Source organism: Mytilus galloprovincialis, chromosome 7 (assembly GCF_965363235.1).
Source record: "Mytilus galloprovincialis chromosome 7, xbMytGall1.hap1.1, whole genome shotgun sequence".
Taxonomy (NCBI): domain Eukaryota; kingdom Metazoa; phylum Mollusca; class Bivalvia; order Mytilida; family Mytilidae; genus Mytilus; species Mytilus galloprovincialis.
The window spans coordinates 58,659,594-58,676,062 of record NC_134844.1 but is presented as its reverse complement, the minus strand read 5'-3'; the positions used below and the strand labels follow the sequence as shown (position 1 = coordinate 58,676,062).

At 31.6% G+C, this 16,469-nt stretch overlaps 2 protein-coding genes across 3 annotated transcripts in view; one reads left to right on the top strand and one right to left on the bottom strand.

The window, feature by feature from the left end:
* LOC143083383 (uncharacterized) overlaps window positions 1-16,469 on the top strand; it is a 201,843-nt gene that overhangs the window by 2,633 nt on the left and 182,741 nt on the right. The window contains exon 2 of one of the 2 annotated variants that reach the window (XR_012980673.1): window positions 3,503-3,631. The exons of the other annotated variant lie outside the window; for it this stretch is intronic. The gene's annotated coding sequence lies outside the window, so the exon portion shown is untranslated. Of the gene's footprint in view, window positions 1-3,502; window positions 3,632-16,469 lie in introns of those variants that run through there. 2 annotated transcript variants of the gene reach the window in all.
* The window catches only part of LOC143083385 (mediator of RNA polymerase II transcription subunit 18-like), a 197,876-nt gene that overhangs the window by 47,004 nt on the left and 134,403 nt on the right, over window positions 1-16,469 (bottom strand). The window lies entirely within an intron of this gene.

The following is a 16,469-nucleotide window of genomic DNA, read 5'->3' as shown; positions in this document are numbered from 1 at the left end:
GTAAAAGCATAACAATACGTAAATTAAAATTCAGTTCAAGAGAAGTCCGAGTCCGATGTCAGAAGATGTAACAAAAGGAAATAATTAAAATGACAAGAATACATACATACAACTATATACTAGACCTCAATTGAACTGATTGAAAGATTATGTTTTCATCATATGAATATCAGGCACAATCCCTCCAGTTAGGGGTTTAGTATCATCTATCATAAAATATATAAGAATAACATGACCCGTGTCATGCCAAAAACTGTTATTTTTAAATAAATGTGTTAAGTTCCGATATTATCAAATGGGTAACAACTATTACAAATGTATTATATTCTTGACTTCGTAAAGACATTTACTTATGTAGAAAATGGTGGTTTTGAACCTCTTTATTGACAGATGCATAAAATTGTATGAAAACCACCAATTCCGTCAATTTTTAAAATGAATATTTTTTTTTCTTTAAAAATACACACTTAAACGATCATCATTCACACCAAATGAATTAGATGGCTGTGTTAACCCCCTCCAATAAAAACTCTGATGAGAATTTTTAAATATATTTTGTATTTTAAAATAATAGATTTTAAAGAATTTGAAAAGTATGGTAAAACAATCAAACAACCACATAAATTACATTCATTTGATTCTGTCAACTCAGTTACACCCTTTGTATAACTTATTGTTGTGTAGAGATTTATTGTTCTATTGTCAATATCAATCATTACAGTACAAACAACAATAACTTTTGAGTAGGCATCTCAAATACTTTAAAGTCTATAAATTGTCAAAATAATATGCTTTTTGTATCTACAACTTCAAACCGGATTTTTCCAATTTAATCTTTACAATATTTAAACTGTACCACTTTTAACATTTTTATCTTTCTCATAAAAAGTAAGTTAATCGATGAAGTTCAGATTTCCGGTGATGATATCCTATGATAAGTGTTCATTTCTTGTTTTCATAATTCTGATACGAAAAAAAAAAAAAGTTCATTATTTTTTTGTGGTCTTGCCTTTTTTGTTTCGTAGGAATTGATTTTCTACAGTTCAAAGTTCATTTGTAGCATTTGCTTATGTTACCGTTTTCGTAATGTAACATGCTTATGGCTCAATTAACACCTTTGATGGTCGTTATATTGTTGATCATTCAATCTCGATTTAATTCGTGTCTTCAAATTGATTAATTTTGTGCAACAACTTAAACGTTTACCTTGCATTTTCCGTCAATCAAAACTATTTGTAAGCATAGATGAATCTGCTCTTCTATTTCTTTTTAAATTTTCTAAATTATTTTATTAATACTATATATGAATATTATTTGTATTGAAAAACTAACACGTGAGTGAAAATGAACAACCTATTTTGCTAAACAGAATATGAATAATTTTACGAATTATCGTTTCTGAATTATTCGATTTTACCTCTTCAGAAAACTAAATTCACAAATTCAAGAACCTACGAACATGTAACTTTTGCGCAGACCGTTAAAATTTATACCGACGGATAAAAGTAATTTCCCAATGCGTATTTAATTGGCAAAATAATAATGTAATATGAGTGATACTGTTTTTTTCCTAATGATTATAACATATTCCTTTTTTTTTGCTTACAGTGGTTAGTCCTCAATCATGTCAATAGCACATACACTTCTTACGTGAAAAGACTCTCTATAATAACCCCTCATCCTAATCATTTTATTTCCCTCTTGGTGGTTTTTTTTAGTTATGTTTTTCGCCAAACACTAAACATACTTTAATTCTATATATAAGAGATAATATATACATATAAAAAATAACAAAATTTCTTAAGAAATCAAGGTTCGAGATTTCATTGGTTTTTTTTTTCAAAACATTCAATTTATGCATGTGCTCCATTGGTCTATTTAATTGTTTAACAGAAAGTTCTCAATTAGTACCAACTTTTAAAAAAAACACAGGTTTACTGAGTTATAAAGTTATATCACTATTCACTGTCATTTTCCATGTCAATCTTAAGGATGTTCGCTGCTCAGTTTCAAAATAAATAACTTTTCATAAAACTAGTATGTATTGATAGGGAACAAATTGAGGAATCAAAATAGCAAAAAAAAAATACAGGGGTTCATGTGCTTGTTTTCGAGATATAAGCTATTGAAGTTTTGGCGGAAAAATGTTCTCTCTTGACATTTCATAGCTTTATCATACACCAGTTAAAGTTCTCAAATACTATTAAAAAATAAATAAAATTTTATAAGACTTTTACAAATGACTTATAATTAATCATATAAAAGATTTATAAAAAGAAAATGGGGGTTCATGGGGAATGTTTTTTAAGGCATTCAAATGGATAAAACCAGAGGATTCCGAAAATCTGACAAAATTCCAAAACATGACAAGCAGACATCTTTTACACATTGTTGGGCCATGGTTGGTTTTGCATGGTAAATTTTAGACACGGACGGTTAAGTTCTTTACATATATCCATACATAGTAAAACTGTAAATTCGAAAGGTCAATCCAATTCAATAATCTCTACAATTAGATGAATTAATAAAGGAAAACCATGTAACCAAAAGTTGAATAACAAAAATACTGGACCCCAAGGAAATTTCAAATCAGAAAGTCCCCTGTTACATGTTATCAAATGGCAAAATCAAAAGCTTAAACACACCAAAAGAACGGGAAACAACTGCCACACTCCCGTCTTCGCACAGATATTTTCTCATAGAGAAAGCCTATTAATTCTTTATCAATAAGAACGAGGCTCATATTTACACATTCCACCTTTACATGACATTGCGGACTGCTTTTTACATCACAACGAGATGGACGGGGGAAGTCCAAATGACCGTATTTTGCACTACCAGTCGATCATAAACTAGCTCTAGAAAATATCAAATACTTAAAGGGAGTTAAAACACTTCAATAGTGATTTTAACATTTTGCTTATTTGTAGCTTATGTCATAACACAAAAGACAGTAAGTGCAAAAAAGATGACCAACACATTTCAATATATATATATATATATATATATATATATATATATATATATATATAATTGTCCTTTATGTATGATATTGGTATAAAACACAAAATTAGTCCTAATCATCACTTGTTTACTGTAACTTCAGTACGAGAGTACTCTCACCGTTTTATTGAATTCGTGCTCCAAAAGATCAATTTTACAAGCGTACTGATTCGTGATAAATTCTGATACAATCAAGATTATTTGTCAGTTCGAATACCAAATGTCAAGATACGATACAAATCATTGAACCTGGATATTAGTTATCCGAAATATTTAATATTAGTTCATTTTTTTTTATGTTATACCTTTTTAGTTTTAGACTTGCTTACTATATATCATATTTTGCAGTTTACTGTACCATATTTGTATGATAAATTGCCAACAACATTAATCGTAGGCTATTATTGCGACCTTTAATATTTCATACTGTATATACTTTAGATTATATAATAAAACAATGATAATTATAATTGATGATATGGTATTGATTTGTTTTTAGTCTCGTGTTTCATGGCGACTTCCTCTCAAAGCTGTTGTGTTTGTGACCTCCGACTGATCACCAAGCCGTGCGTTGTTTGGTGTACAGAATGCGATGAAGAACTATGTAAGGAATGTCATGAACATCATAGTTTGTCCAAGGCGTCGAGGAGCCATAGTGTGATACCATTTACCGATTACCAAAAATTTCTAAGCGATGTACTGAAGATCACTCAATACTGTAGCGAACGCAATAAAAAGTTTGAAATGTTTTGCCAGAAACACAAACGACCTTGCTGCAGCAAATGTATAGTAGATTCACATAAAGAATGTCGGGATATCGTTGATTTAGATGACGTTATTAAGAATTACGAATCACCCAATGCCCTGTCTGAAATTCAGAAAACATATGTCGAAGTGGCAGCAAATCTACAAAAAATTCGCAAGAATCAACAGGACAATAGGTCGACTCTGAAAGAAAAAAGAAAAAGAAAATTGAGAAAGAAATTAAGAAGACTAGAATGGAGATCAACAATCATCTCGACAAACTACAAGAAGATTTAATGAAACAGTTATACGCGGTCGAGGAAGAAGAAAACTTGAAAATTAATCAGTTATTGTCAGCATTAGAAAAGAAAGAAAAAGAAGTAGCAGATTGTCAGAGAAACATAACGAATACCAAACAACACGCGACAAACCTTCAGATGTTCCTTTCAGTGAAGCAAATCGAAGAAGACGTCTCTAGCAAAGATAAATTCCTGCACTCATTATTTGAAGGTGAGGATTTGAACGAGCATTTTTTGGAATTTGAGATTAATGGAGTTTTTCAGAAGATCATGTTTGATATTAAAAGTTTTGGAGAAGTTTTGGAGAAGTGCATATTAAAGAACAACCTGCCGATATTGTTCTAAGCAGAAAGAAAACTAAAGAAGCCCAGATAATAGTACCGATCGTTCAAACAAGATCTATTGAAAACATTAAAATGAAGATACACAAGAAAATAAACCTTCAAGGGAGATGGATTTATGGATGTTGTATGCTGCCAGATGGTAGATTCGTATTTACTTACAACCATGAAGGGAAAGTAAGAGTATTCAACGATCAAGGATCAAAAGAATTTGAGATGAAGATACCATGTGGAGCGTTTGATATAGTATACATCAGTAATGACAATACATTGGTTGTTACATCCGGCGAATCAGATAAGCAATATCTGACCATTATAGATCTGGAGAGGAAACAAATTAAGAAAACAATTTCACTGAGTTCGGATAACTATGGCATAGTATTGAAGGACAATCAACTGATTTATTCCGCCTTCAACAAAGGTACAAGAATGATAAATCTGTACGACGAGACTTTAAGCGACACAGTCCGAGAAGAAATGGCCAGTGAAGGTTACATTGCCACATTTAAAGACAACATTTATCATACACACAGACTCAATCACACTGTGACATGTTATAACTTACAAGGTGAAATACAATGGACATTCAAAAATGAAGACGTTCTGAAAAATCCCCTTGGTATTGATGTAGATAGTGATGGTTATTTGTACGTGGCGGGGATTCATTCGAATAATGTGGTTGTTATCTCCAATGATGGACAAATGTATCGCGAGCTATTAACACGAGGTATTGATTTTCGATATCCTATCGCACTTCGTTATTATGAACATAAGAAGCAATTGCTAGTGGCAAATATTCATGATGAAGCTCGCCTGTTTGATTTAATTTAAAATGTTTAGATTAAAAAATTATCTCTTTTTGGTCCATCATTCGATATGATGCCGCATTGCATTTCATCCGTTTCTTTTTTCCCCAGCGTAATGCTAAGTATCATATGCAAATGTGCAAATATATAGACTATGGAATCTTTTATATGTAAAAAATAGAGTTTTAGTTTTGTTTGTGAAACATTCAAGTATGGCTGAACTTATTAAATTTGTATTCAAGGTAGATGTTACATATTTACAGGTTTTGGATGATTTGAGAAACATTGGATCTACAGTATTAACTTTGAAAAAAGGCTCCCCATTATAACTCTATGATAAAAACCTTACAATAGCATTTCAGTTCTTAAAATGGTAGATCAAACACAATAAGACTTTAATGTTATGTGTCATATGCCAACGTGATATAAGTTTTTGGAATTAAAAAAATAGTAATGGGAACAATTGAAACAGCAAAAATTAAAAACAATATTCGAAATGCTCCAAACTTACTGAAACTTTTATGTAGAAAGTAAATTAACGGAAATATCGAGCTCCGGGGAGAATAGAAAAATAAAAAAAATGAAGTACAGGAATGCAGAGCATTGAGGACCAAAATTCCGAAAAGTTTTGTCAAATACAGATACTGTAACCAAATCCTGATCGAGGTAGAAAAGCCTTAGTAGTTCAAAAATTTAACTACATGTACTCCTAGATTAGTACTTAGTGCCTTTTTGTTTTTAAGGTTTACAAGTACCCGAACATGTCCACTCTGAGTTCTGTTAGATATATTTTCTATTTGTATCCATCTGGTTAGTTAAATCATTTTCAATTCTTTCTCATGTTGTACTGTTACACGATTGTCTCAGGTTAAGGGAGGGTTGGGATCCCGCTTACATGTTTAACACCGCCATATTCTGTATGTATGTACCTGTCCCAAGTCAGGAGCCTGTAATTCAGTGATTGTCGCTTGTTGATGTGTTACATATTTGTTTTTCGTTAATTTTTGGTACATAAACTTGAACGTTAGTTTTCTCGTTTGATTTGTTTTACAATAGTTATGAAAGGTACCAGGATTATAATTTAGTACGTCGGAACGGTGAGCTTAAGCCATCACTTGGCGTTCGTCGTCGTCCGTCGTCGTCGTCGTCGTCTGTCTGTTGTAACCATTTTCAAACATTTCCTCAGAAACTACTGACCCAATTCCAACAAAACATACACTGAATGATCCTTAGGGTATCTAGAATACAGTTTGTTTTTTATTTCCTGTTTCGCCAAAAACATGGCCGCCATGGGTAAAAATAGAACACACGGATAAAATGCAGTTTTTGGCTTATATCTCAAAAACCAAAGCATTTAGAGCAAATCTGACATGGGGTTAAAGTGTCCATAAGGTAATGTTCTATCAGCCCTGAAATTTTCAGATGGATCTAATAACCCATTATTGGGTTGCTGTCACTAAATTGGTAATTTTAAGGAAATTTTACAGTTTTGTGTTATCATCTTGAATAGTATTAATGATAAAGATTAACTGTAAACAGCAAATATGTTCAGCAAAGTAAGATCTACAAATAAGTTCAATGACCAAAATTGTCAATTGATCCCTTAAAGAGTTATTGCCCTTTAAGGACAATTTTAAACAATTTGTTTATCATGTTTTCTAACTTTAAAAAATCTTCTCTTCTGAAACCACGGTACCAATTCCAACCAAACTTCAGCTGAATGATCCTTAGGATGTCCAGAATAAAGTTTGATTTTTATTTTCTTCTTCGTCAAAAAACATGGCCGCCAGGGCTAAAAATAGAACAAAGGGGTAAAATGCAGTTTTTTGCTTTTATTTCAAAAACCAAAGCAGTTAGAGCAAATGTGACTACAGGTAAAAGTATTCATAAGGTGAAGTTTTATCAGACCTGAAATTTTCAGATAAATCTGATAACCCATTGTTGGGTTGCTGCCACTAAAATGGTAATTTTAAGGAAATTTTGCAGTTTTTGGTTATTATCTTGAATAGTATTAAAGATAAAGATAAACTGTAAACAGCAAATATGTTCAGCAAAGTAAGATCTACAAACAAGTCTATATGACTAAAATTGTCAATTGACCCATTAAAGAGTAATTGCCCTTTAAGGACAATTTTACACAATGTTTTTTAAAAAACAAACTACAACGAAACTGGACACTCAAACTCTTAAACGCCAAAAAATCATGGTGAGCGATTCAGGCTCTTGAGAGCCTCTGGTTTTTTATAGCTGACTATGAGGTATGGGTTTTGATCATTGTTAAAGGCCCTACTGTGACCTATTGTGAATTTCTGTGTCATGTGGTCTCTATTTCAGAGTTGTCTCATTGGAAATCATACCACATTTCTTATTTTATGAAATAGGACCCAACACTCAACATTGTGTAATAATCGTAATCACTATAAAAACAACAGTAAAAAAGCAACAACAAAGAAACATAATGAAAAAGCACACTTATTAAGCAAAAACGAAAGAGAAGAAATTGATACAAAAATAAACCATAGCACAATGACACAATATCGGGATGTATAAGAACCGATTCACATTAAAAGGGAATAATCAGAAAGAGACTAAACAGTAAAAGTAATATTCAAAATAGACAAATAAAAGACTACTATAGATGTTATTAAGATGATTAACAACGTCAGTAACCATATTCCATTCGTCATGAACATCGTGCATTTTTTGTAAAGTTGATACGGAATATTTTTCCACTCGATACCTTCCGATCATTTTTTTTTCAGTTTTCAAAAAAGGACAAAACGTTCTTTGATTTACCCCTGGCTCAGACACTGGTGACGTCTGAGTAGTCGCTATAAGCTCTTTACTTCCGAATAGGTTGAGAAATGTATATCCCATCTGCTGGTGAAGTTCGTTTATTGCTACAAAGGTGGGGGAGATTTCTCGTCTTGTTTGTTAAAGATTCTGATCAATGGATAACTAGCTCTTAGTCAAACACGTAGATGAGCCGACAATGTATCGTTGTTTATATGAGTTTTTGTGAAGCTTAGGTATCAAATACAAACTTAAGGTAAGTCCTCCGATTTACTTTTTAGTGTAATGTTTATTTAAGACAAGAAAAATGTATGATTTGCCACCTTCTCATCCTTGTCGAATGATATATGTAGTTGCGACTTTTGAATTTGAAATTTGCAAAATGGTCGCTGTTGCCAAGGAAACAATCAAAAATGTGTAAAATTTAAAAAAACTCAAAAATGTACATTCACTGTTTAAGTTGGAATGCCTGCCACTTGTCGGAGAGGGTGTTACCCGCTATATATATATTGCTTGCAATGGCAAATCCAGTTATTGTACCTTCAAAGGCGATGGGTGATAATTCGGTATTTTTCTATGTTTCTTTTTTATCATTATTGTCTTTCTCATTTCTAAATTGGGCCAATTCTTGGAATTGATTTGACCAACATTTATGAAACTTTACTATAATGATGACCAATATGTAGTGTTGTTCCTCTGACTTGCAAGTTGCAAGATGGCTACGGTTCCAATGAAAAATGCAAAAATGCCAAAAGATATCCAAATTCTAAATTCTTGTTTCAAGAACAAACATAATGAAACTGTTTGCAACTGTTGCCTTTGATGTATTGAGACAACGACACTACTTAGAATTAAAATTTACACCATAGGAAACTATTAAAACAGCATTTTCTTACAGAATATTGTAACCCACTATAACATATTAGATATAAAACATACCATGATTTAAAGTGGCAGCTATTGATTGATTTTTCAAAAAGATAACCAGAACCGTAGAAATAACACAAATTGCAAAAAACTGCAAAATGCACTAAACATTTTGAAACCAAAAAAGCTGCCGTTATCTTTGAAACAGAAAAACATCGACATAAATTGAAAAAAATCCAAGCAAGTTTACAGACATATGTGTCGTCATAAACATATGCTTTTGCCAAAAGAATATGAAAAGAAACGCATGGTGTTTTTTTAAGAAGTTCAGTACATTCATTTTGAATAAATATTTTACAATTACCAAATATCAAAGATATTCAATCAGAACGTATTTTATGCACAAGAAGACAGTCAATACTTCCGGAATTGATGTAAACAAGTCAATTTATTACAATAAGAAATACTTCTGTTGACTTAAACTAGTACTATATAGATACAAGAAGATGTTGTATAAGTGCCAATGAGACAACTCTTCATCCAAGTAAAAATTTATAAAAGTAAACCATTATAGATCAAACAACTGTCTTTAACACGGAGCATTGGCTTACACCGAACAGCAAGCTAGTTGAGACTTTGTTTGATGTGATTGAATACGATTTAAGGTAAAAAGAAAAAAATGTGTTGAAATCTAAGTTCCTAAGAAAATGATTTTAAATCTGTTACATACCTAATTATCTTAGATGCTCATACAAAATAACAAGATTGTTATTGGCAGGAAATGGCCATAGCATTTATTAACAGATATGATATATGTACTATTATATGAAATGCAATTTGTGATATGATATATGTACTATTATATGAAATGCAATTTGTGATATAATATATATACTATTATATGAAATGCAATTTGTGATATGATACATGTACTATTTTATGAAATGCAATTTGTGATACATGTAGATCTATGAACTAGAATTAACTGATAAAAATGCATATTTGTCTTTGAAAATGTTATATGATGATCGCCGAATATGTTTAAGGTGGCAGACCATATATGAAAAGGGGAAGTTCAAGTTAAGCTATTAACCCTGGAAATCAGAGGCTAATGCTATCATACGATTACAATAAGTCTGTAAACTGCAAATATGTTATCTTAGCGCAGCGAAATCTGCCATAAATCAAGCGACTAACCCTGGATATCAGAAGTTATCGCTACCAACACAAAGTTTACATGTTTGAATGTAATAAATTTCTTTCCAAGTTATCCATTCAATTTATATATGCATGTTAAGTCCACTCCTCGTCCAGGATTCGTCTTTTTTCTTGAATGACCGTCTCGTCATTAAAACTTTTGTACATCTTTCCACATTGAGTGATGGTTTAATCGATGTAGACAATACAATTCTGAAATAAACAAACAAAACCAAACAACAGTATCTTAAGTTGGAATTGCATTCTACTAATTTAAGGGAGGGTGGGCGGGTTTTAGAAGATAAATCTATGGCTAAAAATGCGTCTGCTTTTCCTAAATGTCGACGTCAAAAGGAGGATTATGGGTAAATCAATCACTTGCAAAGATCGATAATCCAACTAGAAACCAAATACTATTACTTGACGAAGTAGTATAACGACGGACAGTTGGATGAGCACTACCGATAACTGATTTAAAATTTAGATTTTAAATCCTATTAAAAAAAATGATGAGATGTGGTATGATAACTAATGAGACAACTTTCTACTAAAATTAAAATGAACTAGATGTAAGCAATTCTATGCGACTGTTTGAACAATGTATCTTTTGTATCTTATTCCCTTCTTTCCAGGAAAATCAACACTTTAGATTTACTATATAGTAATTATTGATTCTGATTGGTTGAATTCTAATAATGGTTTCAAAAATGAGGTTGACTTACAAAAAAATTATAAAATAGAAGCCTATTTGGTTTGTATTTAAGGCAAACATACATTATCTAGACAGAATACATTACCATTTTAAAAGAGGGAACATTCACATAATTTTTGTTCTGATGTTTTAAAGTGTAAATAGTTATCAAAGGTACAAGGATTATAATTTAGTACGCCAGACGCGCGTTTCGTCTACATAAGATTCATCAGTGACGCTCATATCAAAATAGTTATAAACTTAAACAAGTACAAAGTTGAAGGGCATTGAGGACCCGAAATTCCAAAAAGTTGTGCCAAATACGGCTAAGGTAATCTATTCCTGGGATAAGAAAATCCTTAGTTTTTCGAAAAATTCAAAGTTTTGTAACAGGAAATGTTAATTTTGAATAAATGACCAAGATAATGGACCATGATTTCAGTGTTGTTTACATTTACTGGGGTAAAGCTGATGACCTACCTCGGTTCACGGTCATCCCAATATGGCGGATGAAAAATTATGTCAGTATCTGTATTGTCTGTTAAAGTGTTTCTATATCATTTTCTGTACACATCATCCATTGGTATGATGTAAATTTATAAAAAATTTACACAAAAATCTCAAATTACTACCGAGAAATGTTTATGAAACAGGAAATTGGATGTGAAAAAAGTGTTTGATGACCGTAGATCACAATTAAGACGACAGTAACATGGGGGTTTGACTATATCGTGATTTTACCACAGGTTGGCCCTTTATGACAAATATTTATCTTGAGCGATAGCGATGGGTAAAATATCAACGTATAGGGACAATCCGTGGTAAAAAACGATATAGTAAAGACCACATGATTTATTTCGATTTTAATAGGACAACAAGTGTGAGCTTTCGAAAAAGCTATGGACGGCTGAAATATATGCATAATAAAACTAACATAAATCAATGACAGTTGATCGGAACTGAAATACACAAAGTTTATTTGCCGGTATTTGATGTCTTACCCTGGACGAGAAAAGTATCTAATTCTTTATCTCATTTAAACCAATAGCTCTCTGCCACATTCCAGTGAACCAATCAGAATGTAATTAAATCAAGATGGCGTGTATTGAGACTGAAACCAATAGCTCTGCACTGTGATGCGAAGCAAATACGGTTTTTCTTTTGGATCGAAGCGCTCTATGTAGACGAAAATATTCGGAATCAGCGGAATATTTCGATTCATTTCATACATCCCGACCGCATGACTGTATATGTATTCAAAATTCCCGCCATTTGTTAGCCTTCTGAACAGTCACGTGAACATTTACCTTCCTTGGTTACCACATACAAGACTGGAATAATCATTTCGAATTGAAGGTAATTGTTATTCTAAAAATTAACTATACTTTAGTTCTGACTATACATAAACTCATCATAGATACCAGGACTAAATTTTGTTTATTGTATCTACACTTTCTTATAAAAATATGACGTACCTACGTGAAATTAAAAAAAAAACTTATTATCATGATTATTTAAATTTTTATTTTGATGCAGTGTTTTCGTAGTACCTGAATACATTGAACCAAGGGTTGATTATGGTGTAGAATTATGTATTTTAAATTGTTTTACTCATATGTGCCGTTGAACCCTGGAACATATATGGACTTGGGTCTCCTTTTTAGCCCATCTGGCCCAAAAGGGTTCAGTGAGCTTTTCTCGTCACTAGCTATAGGCGTCCGTCGTCCATCGTCGTCGTCGTACGTTAGCTTTAAAAAATTCTTCTCCTTTTAAACTACTGAGCCAAATGGAATCAAACTTGGCCTAAATTATCCTGAGGGTATCTAGTTTAAGAATGTATCCAATGACCCAGCCAAGTAATCAAGATGGCCGCCATAGCTAAATACAGAACATGGTGGTAAAATTATCTTTTGGGCTATACATTTTTGTAGCTCTGACACTAAAGCACTAAGAGCAAATCTGACGAAATAATAATGTTCATTGGGTTAAAAATCTATCTACCCTGAACTTTTAGATGCATCAGACAATCTGTTGGTTTGAAAATGCCTGTACCAAGAAAGGAATATGACAATTGTCCATTCGTTTGATGTGTTTTATCATTTAATTTTGCTATTTCATTAGAGACTTTCCATTTTGAATTTTCCTCGGAGTTCAGTAATTTTTATTTTGGACTATACTGATCTCTACATCTTTCCTCTAGATGTCCTTGGATAGCGTTTTGTTTTTAAATAACCGAAACCCAAAGTCATTTGTGGTGTCCCCCACCATTGAGTGTCGTTAACGTTATTGTATTAATACTGAGGACATGTTTAAGCTTAAAGCTTTTTAAATTGAGTAAGTTTTCGGCGAAAAATATTTGTAGGACAGGTTAGATTTGGGAAAGTAAAAAAATGAGGATGTGAAATTAAACATTTTTGGAAGATTTTGAGTATAAAGGACTCTTTGGGCGAAATAACACGTCTTATATGACGAAAAATATACAAAAAAATCAATGTTTACTGACGAGTCTGGAGAGTAAATGGTCATTACCATATGCATAAAGTTTTTTCCTGTAAAATAAAAGGACGAACTGCACACGGTCTTTTTAAGTTCTAAAATTATCTTTCATCGTTCAATATAATATCCTTCATTCAATAATGTCTAAATTTGTGTAAATATTAATCACATCACTCATTTTAACAACAACAAATCTCTTGAAAACAATTTTAACACAAATCTTGAAACAAGAATAATTTTGCATTGCCTTTTTCATTTCAAATCCTCAAAGGATTTTAATTTGATTTCATTTTCATTGCAACTCCTTTCTGGAGATAGTTAGGCCATATTATGGTTAGGCTCATATATTTACAATAATTGTTATCAGTGGACTTTTGTAGGAGTTATTAGCATCTGTATTGGTAAATGGAATATCTGTACTTGTTAGTACATAAAACCGGTATATATTTTCAAAGAAACACTTTCGGCAAGTAAACGAAATCTTTTACTAATGATACTTTAGGATCATTAACTGATTTTCAGTTTTGATGGACAAACAAAGATTAGAAATGACCATCACAAAAGAAGAGAACTAGAATCATACAAATTGTACGTACATACAGGTTCTTTGATACCATCTGGCATATAAAATAAACGAGTGACATTTTTCAAAAAACCCTCTTAGTTAAGGACTTTAATGGACTCGCATAACACATGACTGTATATCATATCATTCGAAAGCTTATTTTCTGCACTTTCTGTTTTCCCCGGTCATAAACAAATTGAACGGTATGAAATTCGTTAAATCAAGGTCAGAGGTCAAGAAGAAACATTCCAATTTATATAAAAATCATTTCATGCAGAAATGGACCTCGAGTAGTCCTCTTTTCATTTGGAGTTTTTGCTGCTTTCTAAAAGAAAAGGAGTAGGGGCAATAAGGCCCTTATTTGGCCCAAACATTACTGCAAATTTAAAAGTTATCATACATATTCTTAAATTACTGAAAACTTGACAAAAGGTGCAAGGTATTACGAAAAACAAAACGAATTTGTCATTGAACAAGTTACCATGACAACAAATCACGACTTAGTTTACATAATTTCCCAAAGTTTGTGATTTTCCTCGTTTTTCATCAAATTTGAAGTACATTTTAGATTGAAAAAGTATGTGTGCACCAAAGAAACAACTTTAAAATTGGTGAGAATTTTTCAGAAGTTATATTAAAGCTTCTGTGTTAAGTCATTTTTTTTGTTTCTTGGCTGCGCTGGATGTTTCATCAATGGAAATAAATATAGAAAACCGCATAAATTCTGTATTTTTCATCGTTTTTGTGAAAACAGTACATATTTTGACGTAATTGTGACGTCATAAGATAAAAGTCTTAAGTTTATGTTTTTTATTTATATTTCTTGACCCTATACATTTCTTAACATTATTAGTCAATTTGAAATAGTTAACAAACATTTTATTTTCTTGGGCCAAAACCATGCCTTAATGTCCCTATTTTATTAAAATCATTTGCTAATCCATATTATGTTCTTTTTCTTTACGTAAGTCTTCAGCATTGGAGTACAAACTGCTTACTGTGTTTCCATAACGGATTAGTTCTGACTTAAAAAGTTAAAGTAATCATAAAAAACTAAATTATGTGAAAAAGAAAACAGCCACCAGAAGGTTGCATGTGAAATAGATTGACTTGCAGGAAAGTACATATCATATACAAAAAGTACTCCTACCTTCACCGAGATGCAGATGAAATAATAAAAGCAATGTCTAGCTAAATTAAATCTATGAATTGTTGACACTGATTTAAATTGACTAAATGTCTCCTCCATGAAGGTCTTGAACATTAAAACTAAATGTTCATTAGACGACACTGCAAAGTGTTATTGTTTGGTACACGTTGGATCTCACTGTGCAAACAAGTATAAAGTAGTTTTTTAACGAAAGTACATTTTAAGAAGTTCAGTCGTTTAAGATTAATGAATGCAAGGATGACGTGAGCCTTATCTTATGATGTGTGATCTCAGTACATCGTATCTTACAAGTTATTTTAACCATTCATTGACAATCAGTATTCAATATATTCTCTGTTAAAAATAAACGCTTTCTTTTGCCTTTATCAATGATTGTATTAATATTATTTGAAATTCGTTATTTGTTTATAACACAATGGGAAGTACTCATTCATTCATCCAAGCTTAGCGACTGTCAATACATAATACGACCTTTTCTGCACTAGAGTGATATTATGAACAACATAGTTATATAAACTGTACAAAGATTTATACGAATGAATCGTCTTACTAAATTTAACTTACATAACTGAAATAGTGTTTTGAATGTCATTTAAATTTAAAATTAAAATTGTTTATGTGGTTTTACGTTGAATAACCAAAATTGTCATGCAATTAAAAGGACACAGTGATATACTATTTGAATTCTTATAGTATAGCGTGTATGATGAACAATTTTACAAAATAAACACCATAACTAATATGTTGATTATAAATTTCCGTACGAATATTGATTTTTTTTATCTGATATACAATGCATAGAAAGCCATCGTGAACTTATAAAAGCTAAACCCTGAAAAGATTGATGGCAATTTATAAAATAGATAGTTTAACTCATGAATTGATTCATCGATCATTTTAAGTTTGTGTAATTCAGTCCTAAGTTTTATGTAAAATATTTTGACATGAATATCAATTATTTGGTGTCATTCGATTAAATTTCATGTTTACATAGATATTAACTTTCGAAAAGATCTTCTCATTCCATGCATAGATTATCTTAGCTTTATTTGGCTAAACCCTTTTTGAAAAAATTTGGTTCTTAATGTTCTTTAACTTTAAACTTATTTGGCTGTATAACCATTTTGATCTAAAGGTCACTGATGAATCTTATGCAGACGAAACGCGCGTCTGGCGTATTAAATTATAAGCCTGTTACCTTTGATAATATGCGTAGATTGTTGTTCGTCGTTGTGTCGTTGTTCTTACTTTTTGGGCCATAACGTAGAATAGTAAATGTTAAATGCCACTTGGTATCTTATTTCTCTTTTAACTAAGAGAGACTCTCAACAAATTACTCATAAAACACAAAATAGGAGATGTACAGTGCATTATATGGTTAACAATAGTAAAGCGAACAATGTTATGTACGGATAAAAAATCCCAGTCATCATGTGAAAATAAATCTTTTAAAAAACCCAATTTTTTTAAAAGTCTTTCCTTAAGATATTTAACAT